The sequence below is a fragment of the Artemia franciscana genome, unplaced genomic scaffold, assembly GCF_032884065.1.
Source record: "Artemia franciscana unplaced genomic scaffold, ASM3288406v1 Scaffold_740, whole genome shotgun sequence".
In the NCBI taxonomy this organism is placed as follows: domain Eukaryota; kingdom Metazoa; phylum Arthropoda; class Branchiopoda; order Anostraca; family Artemiidae; genus Artemia; species Artemia franciscana.
In genome coordinates this window covers 770-26,794 of record NW_027067498.1, presented here as the reverse complement: position 1 = coordinate 26,794, position 26,025 = coordinate 770, and the positions used below count along the sequence as shown (strand labels likewise).

The 26,025-nt window shown below is 33.1% G+C and overlaps 1 long non-coding RNA gene across 5 annotated transcripts; it reads left to right on the top strand.

Moving 5' to 3' along the window:
• The first annotated feature begins 6,848 nt into the window (after positions 1–6,848).
• On the top strand, positions 6,849–25,721 carry LOC136043585 (uncharacterized). Of its 5 annotated transcripts, none has more exons than XR_010621661.1 (3): positions 6,849–6,989; positions 10,568–10,708; positions 21,843–25,721. It is a non-coding gene; the product is annotated as an uncharacterized LOC136043585 (long non-coding RNA). The 5 variants fall into 5 exon arrangements; XR_010621662.1 differs by having other exon boundaries at positions 6,854–6,993; positions 25,562–25,721; XR_010621659.1 differs by having other exon boundaries at positions 6,854–6,993.
• Positions 25,722–26,025: the final 304 nt, after the last annotated feature.

Here is a 26,025-nt window from a genome sequence, read left to right as displayed (position 1 = left end):
TCAATATGAGAAATGGGAATCCAACTAAAACCAAAATATTATCTATTGCGTGAGAAGTATGAAAAAGAGATTTTGGATGGGCAAAAAAAATATCTAGCTCGTCTTGACAGAAAATAATCCTTGACCTATTGCGTCCAATAGATAAAAAGCCCAATATCAATATCCGGAATGTTGGAATTGAGCCGGAAATTTTTGATTCGTTTTAAGGAGATGGCACTCTAGTTTACTGTATATTATTATATATTTCCTTTGTCGAGCTGTTTTCTTCTTTCATTTATTTTTCTAGCGATTTTAGTCGATTAAAATACCCGATTTAAGCTGTGTTTGTTTTGTTTGATAAGTTAGTTTGTTCAAACCATTACAATGTTATATCTCCATTCCACAGCCATCAGCTTTCATTTGAAACAGAAAAATTATATGAAGTGGCAAAGTAGTTTTGTATATATTTAGAGATCGTTTTCTCCTTTTTTTAATGGGTACAGGTCCAAAAAAGCATCGTCTGATACATGCACGCAGAGAAAAAGTCGCTTGGTGAAAGGGGGATCTTCCCAATTCTTTAAAAACAGGCCTTACCCTCGCCCCAGGAAAAATAATTGAAAAACTCTGGGCTAAAAATGCACTTTTTTTTGCATATTTTACTTCCCTCTTTGATGAATTCAGCTAATCTCCCCAGCTTTTGAGGCTTAAATCTACGAGTATGCATGCTGTGGCGTGTGTTACACACACATATTTCGTTGTTGTGAAACTTTACCGTAATGTTTACAGGACTTAAAACGAAAAGATTTTGGTTCATTTGACTTCAAAACTTCTCTTTTTAAGAGAATAATGCAATTGCAATTCGCTAGTTTTATGTGCCCTTATTCCAATTCCATTTATTCCACATTATTGAGCATTTGTTTTTCGTAGTGTTCGTGTGAGCATATAATAGTGCATGAGATAAATTTTTTTGTTTTGTTTGCTGAATAAATCCGTATCTGTTTTAAATAGTTCACATATTTTTAATTCAAATTATTTGATATCCTATGTACTTTATTTTTTCTTTGATTTTAACCAATAAGGTTATATAACCAATGGCTGTCTCCTCCAAAGAATAAAACGGTAGAAATAACGAAGAAAACTGGGAATTAAGATGAAAGAATCATAGTATCTTAACTTCAAGAGAGATCAGATAATGCTTTGAGTAAAATGTGTGAATTTTTTTTTGTATAAATTAGTTTTGTCCCAACAATGCTGACGACACAACCTTGGTATGTTATGGGTTCAACGTTAAGCGCTTAATAGCCATTAAGTACAATGTGTCAGTTATAGTTGTATATGCCCCAGTAGAACTAACCGACAGAGATAGTAGTGACTCAAATTAGCTATATATTCAGTAACAGGAATAAATAGAGTGGATCCCAGGTTGAAGTATGGTATTTAATAAGGAGACTTGTATGTCCCTGCTGGTGTGACTAGGGATAAATGGTATCCTATCTCAGGTAAATTTTCTGTTTTGAAGGGAATAGACTGTTACAATTTTGAATAAAATAATTTGGTTAAAACCAATATAGTAACTGGTCATAAAATAGACCAAAAGTTGAAATTGTACTTAGATAATGGTATGAAAGAATGGCAGGGTCGAAACAGGACACTAGGGTTGAATGGAGTACTTTTATTTTGTTAAAAATAAAAATCATGTTGTAGTAGTGTCGACAGCTAATTTGAAGTTAACCCTTAGGAACGATAACTACTTTTCAGGTAGCTATGAAATTGACGTACTCCACGATGAGAATTTGAGAGGAAGTTTTTAAGAACAACTGGATATGAAGCTGGAGATTTTAGAATTTGACATTGTAGAAACTGGACGAAATGATATTAGAAAATTAGTTTACGACGAAAAGATGTCTTAGGGAGGATATTTTAATACGTAGCCAGGGATCTTAGCAGAAAAGCTTTAAACTTGGTAGAAGAGAGTAGCGCTTCGTACTCGTTTCTTAATGATAAGTTTATCAGAATAAAAGGGAAGTAGAGAATAAAGAGGAGAGATACAAGTACAAATGAAGGAGATTTCAAATGGAGACCGTGGATAAAATTGACAAAGATTTAGAAGATGCAGCCAAATGGCACTATAGTAAAATGTTATATTAGTATGTTAAGAAATTGAGAGGAAGTTGACAGTCTGGATTGACCTTGGAAAATAATTGGACGGTGCCTCAATTAGTGACAAAATAAGTAGAGAAGAGAGAAGCGCTTCGTACTCGTTTCTCAGTGATAAGTTTAATCAAAATAAAAGGGAAGTAGAGGAGAAATACGAATACAAATTAAGGAGATTTCGAATGGAGACCGTAGATAAAATTGACAAAGATATAGAAGATGGGAGCCGATATTATATTAGCAAGTTAAGACATTGAGAGGAAGTTGATAGTCTGGACTTGACATAGGAAAATATAAGAACGGTGCATCAATTAGTGATAAAGTAAGTGTTAGAGAGTGGCGGAACACTTAGAAAACTGTTTCAAACCGTGATAAAGCTGTAGGAAATGATTAGGAAGAAATGAAAACTTTTTCTTCTTTTTGCAAGTGAAGGAATATTTTTTTTCAGGAAAACAAATTAGAAACAGGACTAAAGAACTGAAAACTATAAGGTCTTATGTATTGATAGCGTGGTACATTAGTTTCAAAAATATGGTGTTTGCAAAGTTGAAGCTAAATTACTGAAGATTCTGAATCTGGGTTTGGTAAAGGGTAGGTATCTAATGAATTAAACCACTTTACAGTAAAGGTGGAAAGAGGGAGTTTGGTAATTACAGAGGCATTGCCTTGACTTATGTAAGTAACAAAGGGCTTAGCACAGTGTTACTTATCAGGCTAAAATATAATTTTTAGAGATAAATTTTAGTAGATACAATATTTTAGAAAAAAGCTTAATATTGAGAAAGGAAGATGGTATGTCGACCAAATAGGTTAATGATAGGGAAGCATTTGAATTATCATACTCTTTTAGTTCTCAGTTTTATACATCAGGAACAACCATTTGATTTGGCTGATAAAATAGCGCTGGTAAAGTTCCTATCCTTGTACTGTATATTACATGAGTATATTTAAGTTATTAATGCTATACTACTACTGCTGACAACTCAATGCAGCACTAAGCCTCTTGAGGCCAATACAGCTACGCACACTCCTCTCTTCCAATATATCCAAATCCTCCCTCTTTACACCCTTCCAAGAAGTTCAAATTTCACTTGAATCTTTCCTTACAACATCCTCACATCCCATCCATGGACGACCTGCTTTTTTTTTTACTGTAGATGATTGGCTGACAAAAACGATCTTTGCCAATCCGTTATCTGTAGAATGGGTCCTAGCCATCTTAATCTTTTTCTCAGTACCCTTTACTGTTTGAAATACGTTCAGTCGGACGGGTACCCAAACAATCCGTAGACATTCCTATAGAAAATATCTAGCAAATCCTCCTTTGTTTTTAGGAAACCCACTGTTCACAACTATATCTTACCACTGTCATAACTGCAGCTTCGAATACTCTCATCTTGGTTTGCAGACTTATACTCTTGTTCTTCCAGATTTTTTTTTTCCAAACTGTGGAAAAACACCCTGACCCTTGGCTGTTAATATCTTCACTGCACCCATAGTCTTTACTAGTAATACTTTTTACGTAAGTTAAGCTTTCCACTTGAACCGTCTTCTTGTTACCCACCATCACCTCTTCACCTTTGCTTATTTCCAGTCTTAGCGAATATGAACATTGGATCGTCCTATTTAAAGTCGTTGTTTTCATTATAGAGAAATATTTATTTGGAGGACCATGAAGTGAGCAATACAAAGTGATATTGTAGATGCAAACATTTTAGAGTATCGTCAAAAATCCAAGCTTACCAAGAACATATTCAAGAATCCATTTTCCAGGAGGTAAAAGTAAAAAAAGGAAGTTAATGGATAAATCTGATAGAAAATATTTGAAATTAAAAAAAAAACACATAAAATCAAGGTACTAAGACCTTACCTAGTAGTTTTGTTTTTACTGAGAAAGTTCTGAGAAACAAATTTGCGCATAGACATAGAAGTACAATTTTCTATAAACAAAATAAATTTACTAACAAGATTTTAGGCAAGGAGTTTATTTTGGGAAGAGTGTACCCAAAATAATTCTGTTTAGCAGCCCAATACTTAAATATGTAAAAATTGGGGGGGAAACCACCCATTTTCCAACTAATCCTCCTTTTTAGGTGCCAAAAACCATTTTTAAGCCTCCCCCCCCCCACCAAAAATATTTTTGGTATTAAAAAATTTCGGGTGATTCAAAAATCTTGTAAAAACTAAGATAAGCTTGCATAAATCAAGCATCCACAGAAACGGGCCAGTTTTCTATTGTATATTTTTGCCTTTATGGTGTGATACGGTTTATTTTTCAGTTTTCACTAATTTTCACTTGATTTGGGAAAATTGGCTCCAGTCTAACCCCCCCGCCCCCCAAGGAATTTGGCGAAATTATGCCACTGCTTGAAAAGTCAATTTTATGATGTGTTAATTGTTATCAAAATTCCATTTTCAGAGCTTCTTTTACTATTAGCAAAGTCGCTCCTTACTTGCAGTTTTTTTTTACCACAATCTGTTTGAAAAATGTATCTGGCGCAAGACAGTTTGCCGATGATATATTATGTCCATTTATAGCCGTCTAATGCCAATCTGATCTGAAAAATTCCTTGTTTGACGGTCCATGGTTATGAGCGATAAGACTCTTTTCTGATAGAAACTGGAATCCTCATAAAAGGAATTTTTATAACAGTGTTAGGATTCCTGCATTAAAAACAACAACTACTTTTAGGGCTGATTCCAAGTAGCCTGTGTAAAAATATAAACATATAAAATTTTACTAAGTTCAAATATGACCATCAAGAGATGATAGGATATGAAAATTTGTATGCTTTTTGAGAAATGGGAGGGGTTGATGAGAATCGTCAAAATTTCAATGTTTGCTGGATAATATACCAGGTCTTTCAAATCCCAAATCCAAAAATATCCGACATTTTGCCGATATTAACGGCAGGCCTACGTGTATTTTTGTTTAATAATTTTTATTTTCCCAGGGGTGATTATATTGAACCATTAGTTTAGGATACAGAGAGAGATGGATCAGTCAAAGGGAAGTTCAAAGTTCTAGCGCCACTTATAAACAATAAAAGATATCATCACACGGTGATGTGCCAATTTCTACCGTTTATACTCAAAACGACGATTTTAAGTGGGCAAAGGCCATAATGATGTCGAGCGATGATTCTGAGGTGGCCGACTGGTATTAAGAATGAATGAACTTTCTCTTTATTAACTACTAAATTACAAAAACTTTAAATACACACAACCACCCGGGGGAAGGCTCAAACAGCCTGATGTTGGACGGCTGCAATCCTCTGATTCTCAACCTAATTTACTAAAAAAAAAAAAAAAATTAAAGAAGGACAAAAACACTCGCAATCAAATAACCCCTTATTACCAGAATATACACAAATAAAGGCTAATAATAATTAAAAAAAAATATATCTCCCCACTCCCAATAAATGTTTTTTAAATTTTACTTTAAACGACCCAATATGTTCCGCCTCCCTATTGCCAGCTGGGATATCATTCCAAATAGCCGGAGCTAAATACCTACCAAAAGCTGCACGCATGGTGTCTCGGTACTCAACAATCAAATTATCTGCCTCTCTAGTCTCATACCCATGGAGTGAACGATTTACTTGGAAGAAACTGGTAAAAAATTGAGGACATACATTATTGCAACATCGATACGCAAAAACAGCAGCTTGGTAATCTCGAATCTGACCAATGTTAAGCACTCGTAATTTCTTAAAACATGACGCGGTATCATTCACATTTTCTACATATTTACCAAGAAGACGTACTGTTTTATTTTGTAGGATCTGCACTCTTTTCAAATTTGCATAGAAATTACTAGACCAAAGGACACAACCATAAGAAATATAAGGCGAAACAACGGTGTGATATAATAATTAAAGAACTGATAATGGTAAAACATGCTTTAATTAACGCAAAATTCCCAAACCTCTAGAAACTTTAGCTGCAACAAGATCACTATGGTTCTTCCAAGATAGATTACAATCAAGCTGGAACACCAAATAACGCACTTCATGCACTTGTGACAAAGGCCTACCGTTAAAAAATAGCTTTTTATCAACACATGGAGGCTTACCAACTCTCTTGTAAATCATCAAATTAGTTTTATTAACGTTCACTGACAAAAGGTACCTAAAATGGGATTCAAGGTAAAGCTAAATGTTCCTTCTTAAAGAGATATAAAGCTTTCTTTTTCAATCCAAGCAAAACTTTTTAACTGAAATTATTAGACAATCGATCTAACAAGTTATTCTAAGGGCAACAATCAAAAAATAAACAGCGCAACAAACTCAACGTCTAAATAGAAGCAGGATGGTTAGTTTTTAAGCTTATAACATTAATAAAGAGTTCAAGACGTTGGGCCAAGTGAAATTCAAAAAAGGGAAAAAACTGTGCTAAGAATATGCTAAAGATAAGAAATACTAGTAGCTCTGTACTCTCCATTAACGTTATAATTATAGAAAGTAACCATCCTGCTTCTTCTTAAACGTTTCATTGGTAGCGTTATTTAGTTTTTGAAAGTTATGCTTCAGATTCTCCAAAAATCATTCAATTTACTAAAACAATTTTCTAACAGTGTTTTCTATTAGTTTTTGTATGGACGGTGGAAATATAACTTTTGGGTATATATGCTAGCCAACAGCTTTTGTTTGGATGTGGAATCTCTCCAAATGAACGTCAAGAAAACTCAAACCGTATGACCTAGCCTTAACAAGAAACTCTAACATTTTAGGAAGAAACTGACGAATAGCTTTGGGAAGGGTTGTTGTATGATTTTAAAGTATGAAGTTGATGTTTTCTACTAAAAATAAAATTTTCATCTCTCATGGATACTAGTGCATCCAGCCCTCATTTGAGTAGGTAAACCTAGTTTAATGTTAATAGCCTAGTTAGTTGTAAGTTTGCAGCCCATAACTAGGGTAGGCTATGAAGAGATACGGTAAATGTTTAGTTTTAGGTAAAATTCTAGTTAATTGACTTCTTGCTATCTCGGAAAGGGCTTAGGTTAGGAAAATGAAACTTTCAGGGATGGGTCTACAGGCTAGAGTATGTCCCAGGAAGGTATTTAGAAGCAACTACCTCCACTCCTTCTCCCTCTAGAGGGTCCTGAAATTTGCCTATATGACAGGTTCTATACCTATTGAAATTTTGACAAAACAACACTTTATCTTAACTTTCAGTCAGTAGTTGCTTTTTCTCTGCCTTTAGTTCTGAAAATGCAATTCCTGTTAGGGTAAGACAACTGGTACTGGGACACTTGTATCACTCTGCCTATTCTGGGACAGAATCTTTGGTTGGATTGCAACATGTCCAATACTGGGATAAAAGACTTTAATATTGGACACCCAAACCAAGTATTGGACAGACCCAATCTGTCCAAGATTAAAGTCTTTTGTCCCAGTATTGTCCCAGTACCAGTCGTCTTATCCTACTTGAGTACAATTTTGAGCCATATCAATGCTTTTTTTTTTCAAAATATAGGAAATGTATTTGTATATCTTTAGAATCTTATAAAATGGAAGTGTGCAAAGTTATGAAGCTGAAAAATATTTATTGTACTTCAATTAAGCAGAAGATCTATTTTGCAAGGTTCCACTTTTATAACACACATATTTTTAAAGGTCATCAAAAGGTCAGGACCATCTAGAGGGAGAAGGAGTGGAGATAGTTGCTTCAAAATACCCTCCCATGACAAACTTTAGTCTGTAGATTCATCCCTGAAAGTTTCATTTTCCTAACCTAAACCCTTTCTGAGATAGCAAGAAGTCAATTAACTAGAATTTTACCTAGTTTTGTTTCAAGTGTTCTAAAGTGCGTTTTACTGTATATAGCAAGATTCTGATGATCACATATTGATTCTTTGTCATTATTAGAGAAGGGCATCTATTTTTTAGTTTTCTGAAATCCCCCTCCAGTGACACTAAATATGTGTGCACCAGTGGGGCAATGTCTGTATTCTATATTTATTCAACAAAAAGTGATAAAATGAAAAAAAGCCTCAAATGAAGTTTATATATAAATATAGATATAGAAATATAGAATACAGACCTTGCCCTGCTGCCCATAGGGCTCATAAACTAATACACTTTGCTCTATAGGCAATGTTACCTGTAAGCAAACCCACTTTACACATTTTTAGTGCACCCCATGGAAGTGGAAGGTCAACCAGAAATGGATATGCTTCTTGAATTAGCATTTCTAAGTGCTCTAAACTAAACATTTATCTGAGATAAGATAGTTTACTAAAATTTACAAAGTTCTGTATCAGCTGTTTTTCATAGTAAAAGTCTAGATCAAGGGGTATTAAGAATGAAACATGTTTAGAAAACAATTCTTATTTCAGAAAAGGTGATATAGAAGGCTAATGTGTAGTTGTCACATTTTGCATGCAGCTCTGCTACACTTTATCTCTAACCACCTCAAATGTGCAATTATATAGCCAAAAATAGATATTTCCCATGTAATCCCCCAATGTTTCTCTCTTGTTTCTCAACTTGTCTCAAGTTGAATGCTAACAAGTCACCAGGACCTGATATTATACATCACAGGGTAATAAAAGAAATTACAGAAGTGATAGCAGATCCCCTCACAAGAATCATCCAGACATCACTTACCATGAGAGGGCTCTCAGCAGACTAGAAAGTTGTTAACATTACTAAGGTAGCCTATTCAAAAAAGGTGCTGTATTAAGTCTAAGGTTTATTGACCTATCAGGCTAACTTTACTTATGGCTAAGATGCCTGAACAAATAGTTAAAAATTTATTGCTCCCACATTTAACCACAAACAAGATCTTGTCACCCTAGCAACATGGATTCCAGCCAAGAAAATCAATATATCATATTTTATTTCGTAAATAAGTTTAATTACATAGCTTGGATTTTTGTCTTCCCATGCCAAGTGGGGAGGCCACTCCCATGCTTAATACAGCAACAGTAGACCTCCAATTCAGCCGATCTTTGCAAGTTAAACAAAAAAATCATACTGAAAACTGGAAGTTTGAAGTCATAATTTCGGATTTTGGCACTGGTGACTTCAATTCCAGCAAAAATTGCCACATTGATTCGAGTTCAAAACTAGATCTACGTTGCATGGGCAACGTGAGGTATTGCGGCAACCTTTGTTTGGCTTTGCCAAGTAAAGTGTTGCAAGAGCATCACTTTGGTTTTGTTTCCTCGCTTTGATTAAGTGCTGAATTAATCTGTAAAGACCTTAAAATAAATACTAGGTACACAAACTTGCAAAAGTTGCAAACCCCTCATTGCAACTAGCAAAAGCTGTAAACCCCTCGTCGCTGAAGCTGATTGTAGCCTAACAGACAATTATTACTTACCCGTCTCCTACATGTTTTACCACTGGAAACAAATGGTTTTTACCATCAAATACACCAGAAACAAATAATAGGTACACCAACTAGCAAAAGTTGCAAACCCCTCATTGACGAAGATGATTATGAGCTAACAGCCAACTGTTGCTTAAAAATCCTCTGTATGTGTCACAATTGGTATTGGTCTATTTTTGGTTTCAGTGTGTACCTTGCTACTGAAGTTGTCAACCTTTTCAAACTTTCTAACTGGTTTATCTTATGAAGAGATTTTTCTACCAAAAATTGGATGACATATATTTTGATCAGCTAATCAAAAGTTATCGACTGCCGTCAAAAAAAAATATATCTGTCTTAGTTCAAAAGTTTGCTTTTTTGTCGTAGGCCAAGTTTCTAACATCATCACTTAGAAAGGAGCAAAGGATAAACTCTAATTTCTTTAGCAATGAGAGAACTTTGAAAGTTCAAGAGCTACATCTGATACCATTTCTCTACCGCAATCCCAAGTGCAAAATCCGAATGATAAACTCAGCTGAAATCACGAACAGAAATGGGTAGAAACAATAGATTTTTGGGCCCAGGCAAGAGTTCTACAAAGCTTTCCAAAATACAAAGTCACATTCATCAATCCGACCTAAGTTCCACACTTTCCTTAAAAACCGCAGAGGTTAGACTCTTACCGCTTTCTAAGAATAAGCTAAAATCGGGGTGCTAGAAAAAAAAAAAAAACACCCAAAGTGTTGCTCTTGCAATCAATGATGCAACCACTGTAAAAGTATTTGCGTTTCACACTGCTGACATAAAGATATGTTTACTGAATTAGTTTGAGAATATTTTTCTTCCCTGTGGGTTATTTGTGAAAACATGTTAATTTGAAAACACGGTCATTTGTGAAAAATTTAAGTTTTACAATTTTTCAAATTATGTCTTATATTTTCCATGTCATTCTGCTTCTTTAAAGTATTTTTGAGCTTGTGCCCCCCCCCCTACCTGAAAAAGTTTTGCGTATTCCTGCCAACTAGCAGTATATTTTGTTCTTGCTGTTCAATAAAATGACTACTATCAACCGCTAAAAACTAATATAGGAAGTGTAAAAGTTGATTTCTTTTAGGTCTATTTTGACCAATGGATCACTGTATGTTGCTAGTGTTTATCATACTAGAATGGAAAGGCCAGATGAAGAGGTATATCAGTGCCTTGTCACCTCAGGTTGGTACAATTGTGAGTCGAAGTGCTAAACTACAAGTCGTCGGTAAGTTATTTTTTCATATTTATTTTTAGGCTATATTATTTGAAAATGTTCAGGATTTTTTTTCTATTGTAAAAATTATGGCCTTTAATTGTGGCATTTCTTCTTCAATCTTTCCTAGTTCATCTAGCAGCTTGGTATTTTCTAAAATAAGAATTTTGCAGAACAATTTTTCAAACAATATAATATTTTTTTTTTGTATTTTGGGTAGATTCCTATGGCTATCCCTCCTGCTTCAATGGCACCAAAATGTGAAAAACACCATTCTGGACGATTGGTGGCAACAATATATACACTGTCACCCGGCTTCAATCCTATCTTCAAAAAGGCCTTTGCAACGGTTTCCACAACATGGAAATATTCTGCAAAACTGTAGTTTCTGCTTCTGTCCTTTCATGCAACAAATGCACTTCACAAACTTTAACTGAAGCGTAAGTTTTGAACCAATGTTTTGCTGTCCATTAAAGTCTTTTTTTTATTTTGGACTGTATATTATTTTTTTTCAAAAAATGAAGAATACATTCTTATTACTGAACCTACTTCTTCTGTTGAAAAAGAGCTATTTATTAAGTTCCGAACGCCTTGGTGGAAATTGCGTAGAGTATCCTCTTTTAAGGTTCTGAAGTATAAAGTTATGTTAATAAATTGTTCTTGTTCGTCATTATATAGATGTATATAATGAACAAATGGCAAAAAAAATTTTATTTCATTTTCAATTTTGGCTTCATAATCATAGAAATCTCTAGTCTTCATACTTTTAATAAAGTGTCTCGTGTGGTGTGATCCATCCTTATCAATGACTTTATTTGTCGTTTCTTTGTCACCAAGATACCCAGAAAATATTGTTTCCACTTAATACAAGCTCACTTGTTTCTAGAATAAAAGCCTTTTGATTTTTATGGGAATTGAACAGCTGACCTTTTTCGGCATTATGCTTAGCCCACAAATGGGGCCTGCAAGTCTCACTACATCCAAAGACTTCTTGTATGCGAAGACCCTAGTGCACTAAGCTATCAAAAACATGGTCAGAAACAATGCCCCCCATGCAAAACAGCCGTAAGCATTTATCCATACCAACTAGTTTTCTCAGGCGATATTGTCTTACAGAAGAAAAATTCCCAAAGAATAATCTCGTCGATATGTTTTTGTACCTCACAATCCGAGCGTCAGAAATAAAATCGTTAAATATTTCTAACAAGACCGGACTTGCGAAAAAATATAAGGGCCTGGCCAGTTTTAAGGAATTTATTAAATGGAAGTCCTTTTCTGTTATGTCTACAAAACAGATGGAACAACCACTTAATAAAGGGATATATATATATATCAGTCATTAGGATATTTACATGGCTAATTGGCATAATAATTAATATTCTGTTTTATTTTTTCGTTTTGTCATGTAATTCTTTCAAACCAATTTCATGCTGAATTGAGGTAGCATTTTCCAAGATATTAAGACGACTCAACTTAACACCTTTGGGTGGAATACCTTTTGATTCTTCCTTGTAGTTGATCAAACAGCATGAATCGGATTTGATTCCTTTTTTTTAGCTTCCATCAAACATTCCTGGTTTTCAGCTTCACCGATTTCCAAAAGCTTATTCCACGAATCATGTCTGTCCTCTGCTGTGATTGTATCCTTGCCATAGCAAAAAATTATAGCTTTTAATTATTGTATTTCTTTCCCAATCTTTCCTAGTTCATCTAGCAGCTCGATAGTTTCTAAAATAAGAATTTTTGCCGAACATTTTTTCAAAAAATAAAAAATTGTTTTTTTTTGTATTTTGGGTAGATTCCTACGGCTATCCCTCCTGCTTCAATGGCACCAAAATGTGAAAAACACCATTCTGAACGATTTATGGCAACAATACATACACTGTCACCCAGCTTCAATCCTATCTTCAAAAAGGCCTTTGCAACGGTTTCCACAAAATGGAAATATTCTGCAAAACTAGTTTCTGCTTCTGTCCTTTCGTGCAACAAATGCCACTTTGCTATGGTTATCTTTATTTTCTTGAAAAATTTATTATAAAACATATTTTTTCTTATTACGAACGAACTTATCAATATTTTGCCTTATACGTCGCCTGATTGTTAAAGTAAGTCCGATATCTAACAACGATATCTACTAAGGCTAAGGTTATTAATCAATATGCACAGAAAGGCTATCTGTGATGTCCAAACAACATCAACCCCCAAAAAATTCAAGCTGCAGTCCAGGTCATATTTATGCAGTACAAAATGAACATTTCCAGAGGTATAGTCGAAGGTACAATTCCTGAAAGTTATAAAAAAAGAGAAAAACAACCTTCAAAGACACATGCACAAAATATTTTTCTGTTTTCTTTGCAACAAAAAAAATAAATTCATAAACTAAAAAATGACCATTACTTTTATTTAAACAGCAAAGACCTGCCATTTCAATACTAGATAGTGATGCTTCATGCCGATTTGTAGCCTTTGACACTCAATATTGTATTGATTCAGAGTTCAAGGTGAAAACATCTATCTAGAATTTTATATTATTCATTATAAAACCAGTAACCTTTTTCAGTGAATTTTAATTCCTGTGAAACTTGTTACTCCATTATAATTAATAACCGCTAATTAATTGTTATTATCGTCAGCCTAAAATGTCAGATAACTACAAATTTTGATTAAGAAATATTTGGTTTTAGTTGGGTTCCCATTTCACATATTGACACATTTTCCGGCTCAATTCCAACATTCCAGATATTGGTATAGTGCTTTTTATCTATTGGACGCAATAGGTCTAGGATTATTTTCTGTCAAGACGAGTTAGATATTTTTTTTGACCATCCAAAATCTCCTTTTCATACTTCTCACACAAAAGATAAGATTTTGGTTTTAGTTGGGTTCCCATTTCGTATTTTGACATATTTTCCGGCTCAATTCCAACATTTCGGATATTGATATTGTGATCTTTATCTATTGGACGCAATAGGTCTAGGATTATTTTCTTAACTTTGCTTGTGATTTCCGTATTCCAAAGCTTTTTAACATCTGACACTTCATAAATTTTAACTGAAGCATGAGATTTGAACCAATATTTTGCTGTCCAGGAAAGTCTTTTTTTCCTTTTGGATTGTATATTTTCTTTTTCAAAAAATGAAGAATTCATTTTTATTGCTTAGCCTACTTTTTCTGTCGAAAAAGAGCTATTAATTAAGTTGCGAACGCCTTGGTGGAAATTGCGTAGAGTATCCTCTTTAAAGGTTTTGAAGTATAAAATTTGTTAATAAATTGTTCTTTTTCGTCCTTTTATATATGTATACAATGAACAAATGGTAGAACTTTTTATATTTTATTTTCAATTTTGGCTTCATAATTATAGAAATCTCTAGTCTTCATACTTTTAATAAAGTGTCCTGTGTGGTATGACCCATCCTTATCAATAACTGCATTTGTCGTTTCTTCGTCACCAAGATATCCAGAAAATAAGTTTTTTTCCGCTTAATACAAGCTCACTTGTCTCCAGAATAGAAGCCTTTTGATTTTTATGCCAATTGAACATCTGACCTTTATTGGCATTGAACTTAGTTCACAAATGGGGCCCGCAAGTCTCACTACATCAAAGGACTTCTTGTATGGGAAGACCCAAGTCCACTAAGCTATCAAAAACATGGTCAGAAATAATGCCCTCAATTCAAAACAACCGTAAGCATTTATCCATACCAACTAGTTTTCTTAGGCAATATTATCTTACGGAAGAAAAATTCCCAAACAATAATCTCGCCGATATGTTTTTTTACCTCGTAATCTGAGCGTCGGAAATTAAATTGTTATTTCTAACAAGACTGGACTTGCGAAAAAATGTAAGGGCCTGACCAGTTTTAAGGAATTTATTAAATGCAAGTCTTTTTCTGTTATGTCTACAAAACAGACGGAACAAGCATTTAATAAAGAAATATAAATATCAGTCACTAGGGCCTTTTTCAAACAATATAATATTGTTTCTTTTTTGTATTTTGGGTAGATTCTTACGGCTATCCCTCCTGCTTCAATAGCACCAAAATGTGAGAAACACCATTCTGGACGATTGGTGGCAACAATTTATACACTGTCGCCAGGCTTCAATCCTATCTTTAAAAAGGCCTTTGCAACGGTTTCCACAACATGGAAATATTCTGCAAAATTGTAGTTTCTGCTTCTGTCCTTTCGTGTAACAAATGCCACTTTGCTATGGTTGTCTATTTTCTTGAAGAATTTTATTATAAAACACATTTTTTCTTATTAAGAACGAATGTATCAATAATTTGCCTTATATATTGCCTGAATATTAAAGTAAGTCTGATATCTAACAACGATATCTACTAAGGTTAAGGCTATTAATCAATATGCACAGAAAGGCTATCTTTGATGTCCAAACAACATCAACCCCCAAAAAATTCAAGCTACAGTCCAGGTGATATTTATGCAGTACAGAATGACCATTTCCAAGGCACAATTCCTGGAAGTTATAAAAAGAAAAAAGAAAAAAACAACCTTCAGAGACACATTTATAAAATATTTTTTTGTTTTCTTTGGAACAAAAAATTAATTCATAAACAAAAAAAATGACCATTACTTTTATTTGAACAGACAAGACCTGCCCTTTCATTACTAGATAGTGATGTTTCATGCCAATTTGCAGCCTTTGACACTCAATATTATATTGATTCAGCAGTGATTCAGAGTTCAATGTGGAAATATCTATCTAGAATTTGATATTATTCATTATAAAACCAGTAAGCGTTTTCAGTGAATTTTATTCCCTGCGAAACTTGCTACTCCATTATAATTAATAACCGCTAATTACATGTTATTATCGTCAGCTCAAAATGTCAGATAACTAAAATTTTGATTAAAAAATATTTATGTTTTAGCTGGGTTCCCATTTCACATATTGACACATTTTCCGGCTCAATTCCACATTCCGGATTTTGATATTGTGCTTTTTATCTATTGGACGCAATAGGTCTTGGATTATTTTCTGTCAAGACGAGTTAGACATTTTTTTTGTCTATCCAAAATCTCCTTTTTATACTTCTCATGCAAAAGAAAAGATTTTGGTTCCCATTTCATATATTGACATATTTTCCGGCTCAATTCCAACATTCCGGATATTGATATTGTGATCCTATCTATAGGACGCAATATGTCTAGGATTATTTTCTTAACTTTGCTTGTGCTTTCCGTATTCCAAAGCTTTTGAACATCTGCCACTTCATAAACTTTAACCGAAGCGTGAGTTTTGAACCAATGTTTTGCTGTCCTTGAAAGTCTTTTTTTCATTTTGGATTGTATATTTTCTTGTTCAAAAAATGAAGAATTCATTTTTATTAAACATTCCTACATTAAACATTAGCTATATTAAACAACTATATTAAACATTAACTTCCATTAAACATTCCTGGTTTTCAGCTTCACCGATTTCCAAAAGCTTATCCCAGGAATAATGTCTGTCCTCTGCTGTGATTGGATCCATGCCACAGCAAAAAATTATTGCCTTTAATTGTGGCATTTATTCCTCGATATTTTCTAAAATAAGAATTTTTGCCGAACAATTTTGTCAAACTATATAATATTGTTTTGTTTTTGTTTTTTGGGTAGATTCCTACGGCTATCCCTCCTGCTTCAATGGCACCAAAATGTGAAAAACACCATTCCGGACGATTGGTGGCAACAATACATATACTGTCGCCAGGCTTAAATCCTATCTTCAAAAAGGCCTTTGTAACGGTTTCCACAACATGGAAATATTTTGTAAAATTGTAGATTCTGCTTCTGTCCTTTCGTGCAACAAATGCCACTTTGCTATGGTTATCTTTATTTTCTTGCAGAATTTTATTATAAAACATATTTTTCTTATTAAGAACGAACGTATCAATAATTTGCCTTATATTTTGCCTGATTATTAAAGTAAGTCTGATATCTAACAACGATATCTACTAAGGTTATGACTACTAATCAATATGCATTGAAAGGCTATCTGTGATGTCCAAACAACATCAACCCCCAAAAAATGCAAGCTGCAATCCTGGTCATCTTTAAGCAGTACAAAATGAAAATTTCCAAAGCTACAATCGAAGGCACAATTCTTGGAAATTATAAAAAGAAAAAATTCAACCTTCAGAGACACATGTACAAAATATTTAGAAAATATTTTTCTGTTTTCTTTGCGACAAAAAATAAATTCTTAAACTAAAAAATTACCATTACTTTAATTTGAACAGCAAAGACCTGCCATTTCATTACTAGATAGTGATGCTTCATGCCAATTTGCAGCCTTTGACACTCAATATTTTATTGATTCAGAGTTCAAGGTGAAAACATCTATCTAGAATTTTATATTTTTCATTATAAAACCAGTAAGGTTTTTCAGTGAATTTTAATCCTTGCGAAACTTATTACTCTATTATGATTAATAACCGCTAATTACTTGTTATTATCGTCAGCCTAAAATGTCAGATAACTACAAATTTTGATTAAAAAATATTCATGTTTTAGTTGGGTTCCCATTTCACATATTGACATATTTTTCGGCTCAATTCCAACATTCCAGATATTGATATTGTGCTTTTTATCTATTGCACGTAATAGGTCTAAAAGAATTTAGAATTTAGCGGGCCGCAAATGGGGCCCGCAAGTCTCATTACATCCTTAGACTTCTCATGTGCGAAGAAACAAGTGCGCTAAGCTATCAAAAGCATAGTCAGAAATAATGCTCCGAATGCAAAACAACTGTAAGCATTTATCCATACCAACTAGTTTTCTTAGGCGATATTGTCTTACGGAAGAAAAATACTCAAAGAATAATCTCGTCGATATGTTTTTGTACTTCGCTATCCGAGCGTCAGAAATAAAATCGTTAATTATTTCTAACAAGACCGGACTTGCGAAAAAATATAACGGCCTGGCCAGTTTTAAGGAATTTATTAAATGGAAGTCCGTTTCTGTTATGTCTACAAAACAGACGGAATAACCATTTAATAATGGGATATAAATACCAGTCATTAGGGCATTTACATGGCTAATTGTTATAATACTTAATATCCTGTTTTGTTTCCTTTTGTCTCGTAATACTTTCAAACTAATTTCATGCTGAATTGAGGTACCATTTTCCAAGATATTAAGATACTCAACTTTTCATCTTTAGGTGGAATACCTTTGATTCTTCTTTGTAATTGATCAAAGAGCATGAAAATATTGTCCTATTGTTTTGAGAAAGTTTATATCATTCTCTAAGAAATTATCTTTCAAAATTCTCTGAGAAGGTCCTCAAAAATTGTAGGATCATTTTACCGAGAAGTGAAGAATCTCTTTGTTTTATTTTATAATACCCTTTTAAAACATTAAATAGCATTCAGGTGAACTTCAAATATAACAAAACTCTAGTAATCAGTTTTTTTTTCCACAACTCTATTATTAGAATCATAGAAAACACGTAATCAATAGCTTAATCATTCTAGTAAGTGGAACAGGGAATTCTCCATGGGTCGAATAGCTTATTTTGTTGAATCTAATTCCATTTCGTAGGGGACAAAATCATTGGAATATAAAGGCACCCTGAGTATAACGTATGGGAAGAAAAATGAAATCTCAAAAAGAAAAAAACACCGTGAAAGAAAAAGGAGTCCCTAAGAAAAAAAAAAACCTGAAAGAAGAAAAAACGAATTGAAAGAAAAACAATCTTGAAGGAAAAATCTCTTAAAGTATTATGTCACCCCGATTTACGTTATATGATTAGGCTCTTAGCATCCCACGTGTGCCTTGTCATTATGTAACATCCCACTTGTTCACTGTCATTGTGTAACACCCACATGTACCTCTTGTCATTACATAACATATTTAAAATATTTATGTTTTAGTGTGGTTCCCATTTCACATATTGACACACTTTCCGGCTCAATTCCTACTTTCTGGATATTTATATTGTGCTTTTTATCTATTGGACGCAATAGGTCTAGGATTATTTTCTGTCAAGACGAGTTAGATATTTTTTTTGACCATCCAAAATCTCCTTTTCATACTTCTCACGCAAAAGATAAGATTTTGGTTTTAGTTGGGTTCCTATTTCACATATTGACATATTTTCGGCTTTATTCCAACATTCCGGATATTGATATTGTGATCTTCATCTATTGGACGCAATAGGTCTAGGGTTATTTTCTTAACTTTGCTTGTGCTTTCTGTATTTCAAAGCTTTTGAACATCTGACACTTCATAAACTTTAACTGAAGCGTGAGTTTTGAACCAGTGTTTTGCTGTCCATGAAAGTCTTTTTATATTAGATTGTATATTTTCTTGTTCAAAAAATGAAGAATACATTTTTATTACTGAACCTACTTCTTCTGTGGAAAAAGATCTATTAATTAAGTTACGAACGCCTTGGTGGAAACTGCGTAGAGTATCCTCTTTTAAGGTTTTGAAGTAGAAAATTATGTTAATAAATTGTTCTTATTCGTCATTATATATATGTATATAATGAAGAAATGGCAGAACGTTTTTCATTTCATTTTCAATTTTGGCATCTTAATCATAGAAATCTCTAGTCATCATACTTTGAATAGTCTCCCGTGTGGTATGACCCATCCTTATCAATGACTTTATTTTTCGCTTCTTCGTCACCAATATATACAGAAACTATGTTTTTTCCATTTGTTACAAGCTCACCTGTTTCTAGAATAGAAGCCTTTTGATTTATATGGCAATTGAACTGCCGACCTTTTTCGGCGTTGAATTTAGCCCACAAATGGGGCCCGCAAGTCTCACTACATCCAAAGACTTCTTGTATGTGAAGACCCAAGTGCACTAATCTATCAAAAACATGGTCAGAAATAATACATGGTTAATTGGCATAATACTTAATATCCTGTTTTGTTTCCTTTTGTCACTTAATTCTTTCAAACCAATTTCATGCTGAATTGAGGTAGTATTTTCTGAGATATTAAGATGACTCAACTTAACACCTTTGGCTGGAATACCTTTTGATTCTACCTGTAATTGATCAAACAGCAAGATTCGGATTTGATTCCTTTTTATGCTTCCATCAAACATTCCTTGTTTACAGCTTCACCGATTTCCAAAAGCTTATCCCAGGAATAATGTCTGTCCTCTGCTGTGATTGGATCCTTGCCACAGCAAAAAATTGTAGCTTTACTTTCTCAATCTTTCTTAGTTCATCTAGCAGCTCGATATTTTCTGAAAAATAGGAATTTTTGTCGAACAATTTTTCAAACAATATAATATTGTTTCTTTTTTGTATTTTGGGTAGATTCCTACGGCTATCCCTCCTGTTTCAATGACACCAAAATGTGAAAAACAACATTCTGGACGATTAGGGGTAACAATACATACACTGTCACCAGGCTATAATCCTATATTCAGTAAGGGCTTTGCAACGGTTTCCACAACATGGAAATATTCTGCAAAACTGTTGTTTTTGCTTCTGTTCTTTCTTGCAAATAATTCCACTGCTATGATTATCTTTATTTTTCTTGAAGAATTTTATTATAAAACATATTTCTTCTTATTAAGAACGAATGTATAAATAACTTACCTTATTTGTTGCCTGATTATTAAAGTAAGTCCGATATCTACTAAGGTTAAGGCTATTAATCAATATGGACAGAAAGGCTATATATGATGTCCAAACAACATCAAACCCCCGAAAATTCAAGCTGCAGTCCAGGTCATATTTAATCAGTACAAAATTGAACATTTCCAAACCTACTATCGAAGGTACAATTCCTGGAAGTTATAAAAAGAAAAAAACAACCTTCAGAGACACATGTACAAAATATTTTTCTGTTTTCTTTGCGACAAAAAATAAATTCATAAACTAAAAAATGACCATTACTTTTATTTGAACAGCAAAGACCTGCCATTTCATTACTAGGTAGTGATGCTTCATGCCAATTTGCAGCCTTTGACACTCTATTTTGTATATTTTTTTGTATACGTATCTTTGTATATCTATTATATGTCGATGTATATATGAAAAATTCCCAAAGAATAATCTTGTCGATATATTTTTGTACCTCGCAATCTGAGCGTTTGAAATAAAATTGTTAATTATTTCTAACAAGACCGCAGCTGCGAAAAAATATAAAGGCCTGACCAGTTTTAAGGAATTTATTAAATGGAAGTCCTTTTCTGTTACGGCTACAAAACAGACGGAACAATCATGGAAGTTACAATTCCTGGAAGTTTTAAAAAGAATATTGTATTGATTCAGAGTTCAAGGTGAAAATATCTATCTAGAATTTGATGTTATTCATTATAAAACTATTAAGCTTTTTCAGTGAATTTTAATCCCCACAAAATTTGTTACTCTATTATAATTAATAACCGCTAATTAGTTGTTATTATCGTCAGCCTAAAATGTCAGATAACTACAAATTTTGATTTAAATAAATTATGTTTTAGTTGGGTTCCCTTTTCACATATCGGTAAGTTTCCGGTAAGTTTTGGATTATTTTCTGTCAAGACGAGTTAGATTTTTTTTTGTTCTTCCAAAACCTTCTTTTCATAATTCTCACGCAAAAGATAAGATTTTGGTTTTAGTTGGATTCCCATTTCATATATTGACTTATTTTCCGGCTCAATTGCAACATTCCGGATATTGATATTGTGATCTTTATTTATTGGACGCAATATGTCTATTATTACTTTCTTAATTTTGCTTGTGCTTTACGTATTCCAAAGCTTTTGAACATCTGACACTTCATAAACTTTAACCGAAGTGTGAGTTTCGAACCAATGTTTTGCTGTCCATGAAAGTCTTTTTTTCATTTTGGATTGTATATTTTTTTGTTCAAAAAATGAAGAATTCATTTTTATTATACATTCCTACATTAAACATTAGCTATATTAAACAACTATATCAAACATTAGCTTCCATTAAACATTTCTGGTTTTCAGCTTTACCAATTTCCAAAAGCTTATCCCAGGAATAATGTCTGTCCTCTGCTGTGATTGGATCCTTGCCACAGCAAAAAATTTTTGCCTTTAATTGTGGCATTTCTTCCTCCATCTTTCCTAGTTCATCTAGCAGCTCGATATTTTCTAAAATAAGAATTTTTGCCGAACAATTTTTCAAAATATATAATATTGTTTTTTTTTGTTTTTTGGGTAGATTCCTACGGGAATCCCTCCTGCTTCAATGGCACCAAAATGTAAAAAACACCATTCTGGACGATTGGTGGCAACAATACATATACTGTCACCAGTCTTCAATCCTATCTTCAAAAAGGCCTTTGCAACGGTTTCCACAACATGGAAATATTCTGTAGAATTGTAGATTCTGCTTCTGTCCTTTCGTGCAACAAATGCCACTTTGCTATGGTTATCTTTATTTTCTTGCAGAATTTTATTATAAAACATTTTTTTTCTTATTAAGAACGAACGTATCAATAATTTGCCTTATATGTTGCCTGATTGTTAAAGTAAGTCCGATATCTAACAACGATATCTACTAAGGTTAAGGCTACTAATCAATATGCCTAGAAAGGCTATCTGTGATGTCCGTACAATCAGTACAGAAATCGAAGGAATCGAATCAGTACAGAATCGAAGCTACAATTCTTGGAAGTTATAAAAAGAAAAAAGAAAAAAGCAACCTTCAGAGACACATGTACAAAATATTTAGAAAATATTTTTCTGTTTTTTTTTGCGACAAAAGATAAATTCTTAAACTAAAAAATTACCATTACTTTAATTTAAACAGCAAAGACCTGCCATTTCAATACTAGATAGTGATGCTTCATGCCGATTTGTAGCCTTTGACACTCAATATTGTATTGATTCAGAGTTCAAGGTGAAAACATCTATCTAGAATTTGATATTATTCATTATAAAACCAGTAAGCTTTTTCAATGAATTTTAATCCTTGCGAAACTTGTTACTAACCGCTAATTACTTGTTATTATCGTCTGCCTAAAATGTCAGATAACTTCAAATTTTGATTTAAAAAATTTATGTTTTAGTTGGGTTCCCACTTCACATATTGACATATTTTCCGGCTCAATTCCAACATTCCAGATATTGATATTTTGCTTTTTACCTATTGCTCGTAATAGGTTTAAAAGACTTTGATATGATTTGAATAGAAGCCTGTTGATTTCTATGGCAATTGAACAGCCGACCTTTTTCGGCATTGAATTTAGCCCACAAATGGGGCCCGCAAGTCTGATTACATCCCAAGACTTCTCGTATGCGAAGAAACAAGTGCGCTAAGCTATCAAAAACATAGTCAGAAATAATGCCCCCAATGCAAAACAACTGTAAGCATTTATCCATACCAACTAGTTTTCTTAGGCGATATTGTCTTACGGAAGAAAAATTCTCAAAGAATAATCTCGTCGATATGTTTTTGTGCTTCTCTATCCGATCGTCAGAAATAAAATCGTTAATTATTTCTAACAAGACCAGACTTGCGAAAAAATATAAGGGTCTGGCCAGTTTTAAGGAATTTATTAAATGGAAGTCCGTTTCTGTTATGTCTACAAAACAGACGGAACAACCATTTAATAAAGGGATATAAATATCAGTTATTAGGGCATTTACATGGCTAATTGGCATAATACTTAATATCCTGTTTTGTTTCCTTTTGTCACGTAATTCTTTCAAACCAATTTCATGCTGAATTGTGGTAGCATTTTCCAAGATATTTAGATACTCAACTTTTCTTCTTAGGTGGAATACCTTTTGATTCTTCTGTGTAATTGATTAAACAGCATGAAAATATTTTCCTATGTTTTCTTCGTAGGTGGAATACCTTTTGATTGTTCTCTGTAATTGATCAAACAGCATGATAATATTTTCCTATGTTTTTGAGAAAGTTTATATCATTCTCTAAGAAATTATCTTTCAAAATTCTCCGTGATGGGCCCAAAAAATGTTAGGATCATTTTTCCAAGAAGTGAAGAATCTCTTTGTCTTATTTTATCATGAAAAGAGAAATCACCAATGCAACAGCAAAAAAAAAAAAAAAAAAAAAAAAAAAAAAAAAAAAAAAAAAGAGAGACAGAAGGAGAAAAGGAAGACTGTTTTCCTAAATTAGTGATTAATATAGAACAGTACTTGAATGAGGCCTTAACCCTATTCATCCATACAATCACATAAGTCAAACAGCATAGCCATACACAATCAACCATAAAGAATAATCCATGGACAGGCAGTCATGTCGTCAATAAGTATAAGTCGTCATTTACCAAACAATAGAGAAAAAAAATAACAAAGACAAATAATTCAGAGGCAACAACCCAACACAAGGGCTCATCAGGAAAATACACTGGCCTATATAGGGTTTCGCCACTTTAAATTCTCTACCCCAGCCAAGTGTTGTGGCTACCACAGAATATCCATGGCATCCCCGTGTCAGGTATCACCCCCAAAATACATGCCTATGAAAGAAAAAAAAACACCAAATGTAAAACAACCAAGTAACACCAAAACAAGCTTATCCTGTTAATATATCCCTCTTTTTAGCAACAATAGGTAAACTAAATATAATAAATTTTACCAAATCACAAATATTAACACATTGCAGAAAACCTGAATGAACTAAACAATTATAGAATTCATCTTTACCATGTGGCTAATATTTAAAAAAAATCCGGTCAATTAGAAACACAATTCAAAATAAATGGCGCTGCGACAACATTTCTCGAACCTCCGAAATTAGTTGAAAATTTCTTTAAGTATTTCTAGATATTTCTTTTGATATTTATTTAGAAGTTCGTTATAATGAAAACTAAATTTTTTAAAAAGCCAAGTTAATTTATTTGCAGAAAAACCTCTTGATATCAATTTTTGGCTTAAGATTTTACATCTATTTTTAAAATCAATATAATTACTACAAATCCTTGCATAACGAAGTAACTGTGAGAAAAACGCTGAATATGTGATATTTGAGTGTATATTACTGTCAGGGAATGGGAAACTAATCACTTCAAGATCAAAATCATCCGTTTTATTATACATTTTAAAACTTAATTTATTATTATCACGAATATTAATATTTAAATCTAAGAAATGATCTTCATGACCAGCGCCATGACTAGGTTCAAGAATAAGCTCTGATGGATATATATTTTTAGAAATATCAATGAAATCCTTACAATTTAAGACCAAAATATCATCTAAATATCTTTTATTATTTGACAAAACATGTTTTAAATTAATTGGATTATTCTTATCCATCGTATATTTATATTCCAGTTGACTTAAAAACAAGTCAGCTATAAATGGGCTGGCATTCCCCCCCCCATGGGAATTCCCACAATTTGCTTGTACAAATCACCACCAAATCTTATATAAGTATTGTATAAAACAAATTCTAATAACTCAAAAATCATATACAAGCTGTAACATCTCAAGTTAACTGTAGTATTAAAGCAATTTGTCCATATAGCTTTTTTATTATAAGTGTCTATTTTTAAGAACCTTTTACTAGATAAGAGGAAAGATTTCTTGATAACAGTTTTTAAAATTATCAAACACTACATTAAGTGATAAATTAGTATACATTGTCGCAAAATCGAAAGACTCAATTCTTTTAGCTGAAACCATTGTTAAAGAATCTATCACCTGCAGTTAATTATTAACACTCCAATATGGATTAAAATTCGAAAATTTTTAATACCTGAACAATAGGTTTTAAGTTTATTTATAATTTCCGAAGTGCACTGGATCTTCGAATTTTTGCCGAACAATTTTTCAAACAATATAATAATGTTTCTTTTTTGTATTTTCGGTTGATTCCTACGGCTATCTCTCCTGCTTCAATGGCACCAAAATGTGAAAAACACCATTCTGGACGAATGGTGGCAACAATACATACACTGTCACCAGGCTTCAATCCTATCTTCAAAAAGGCCTTTGTAACGGTTTCCACAACATGGAAAAATTTTGCAAAAGTGTAGTTTCTGCTTCTGTCCTTTCCTGCAACAAATGCCACTTTGCTATGGTTTCCTTTGCTTTCCTTTCATGCAATAAATGCGACTTTGCTATAGTTATCTTTATTTTCTTGAAGAATTCTATTATAAAACAAATTTTTTCTTATTAAGAACGAACTTATCAATAATTTGCCTTATATGTTGCCTGATTATTAAAGTAAGTCTGACATCTAACAACGATATCTACTAAGTTTAAGGCTATTAATCAGTATGCACAGAAAGGCTATTTGTGATGTCCAAATAACATCAACCCCCAAAAAATTCAAGCTGCAGTTCAGGTCATTTTTTCGAAAGACTCTTATTTTATAATACCCTTTTAAAACATTAAATAGCAGCCAGGTGCACTTCAAATATAACAAA